This window comes from Geospiza fortis, unplaced genomic scaffold (genome assembly GCF_000277835.1).
Source record: "Geospiza fortis unplaced genomic scaffold, GeoFor_1.0 scaffold393, whole genome shotgun sequence".
NCBI lineage: Eukaryota > Metazoa > Chordata > Aves > Passeriformes > Thraupidae > Geospiza > Geospiza fortis.
In genome coordinates, this window is record NW_005054738.1 from 50,114 (window position 1) to 51,263 (window position 1,150).

The window sequence follows — 1,150 nt, forward strand, 5'->3', positions numbered from 1 at the left end:
GGGTGAAACACCACACACCCAGCCAGCCCAAAGTGTCTGTGGGGTGAAACACCACACACCCATAGAGCCCAAAGTGTCTGTGGGGTGAAACACCACAGTGCTGCTGTTTGGTGCAGCAGCAGGGCCAGACAAACCAAGGCACGTCCCGTCCATAACACTGGTGATATTCCAATACGAAGGTGGCTGCTGGAGGTGCAGGATGGCCCAGCCACAGAGCTCCTCAGGCTCACTCAATGCTAATCAGAGGGCCATGGAATGACCTGACATGGAATACTAATCAGACTCAGTGCTAATTGGAGGGCCATGGAACGGTTTGGCTGGGAAGGGATTTTAAGGATCAGCCACTTGCAGCCCCAACACCTCCCACTATCCCAGGCTGTTCCAAGCCCTGTCCAACCCGGCCTTGGATGTTTCCAGGGATGGGACAGCCATAGCTCCTATAGAGAATCCATTCCAGCCCCTCCCCACCATCCCAGGGATGGATTTCTCCTGAATATCCAATCTAATCCTACTCTGAGTTTGAGCAGGAAAAGCCTGGTGGGGAACAATTCACCATACGGGAATATGGACCCTAGATCCCATCCCATTCCACCCCCTGCCATGGCCAGGGACACCTTCCACTATCCCAGTTTGCTCCAAGCTGGCCTTGGACACTTCCAGGGGTGGGACAACCACAGCTCCTCTGGGAATTCCATCCCAGGGCCTCACCACAGCCCTACAGCAGATTTTATTCCCAGTGTTCCCTCCAACCCTGCTGTCTGGTAGTGGGAAGCCATTCCCCCTTATCCCATCATTCCAGCTCCTGATGAAGTTCCCTCACCACTCCCAAAAAGAACAATTTCTCCTGAATATCCAAATTAATCCTACTCTTGAATTTGAGTAGGAAAAGCCTGGGGGGAACCACTGACCATATGGGAGTAGTTGAACTTAAATCCCATGCCATGCCATGCCGTGCCATGCCGTGCCATGCCATCCCATGGATCCCATCCCATAGATCCCATCCCGTCCCATCCCGGCCCCGAGATCCTATAGATCCCATCCCATAGATCCCATCCCATCCCATCCCATAGATCCCATAGATCCCATCCCAGCCCATAGATCCCATCCCATCCTATGGATCCCATCCCATCCCATCCCATCCCATCCCATC

The 1,150-nt window shown here is 53.7% G+C and overlaps 1 protein-coding gene across 1 annotated transcript in view; it reads right to left on the reverse strand.

The window, feature by feature from the left end:
- The window catches only part of LOXL2 (lysyl oxidase like 2), a 79,233-nt gene that overhangs the window by 11,614 nt on the left and 66,469 nt on the right, over window positions 1–1,150 (reverse strand). The window lies entirely within an intron of this gene.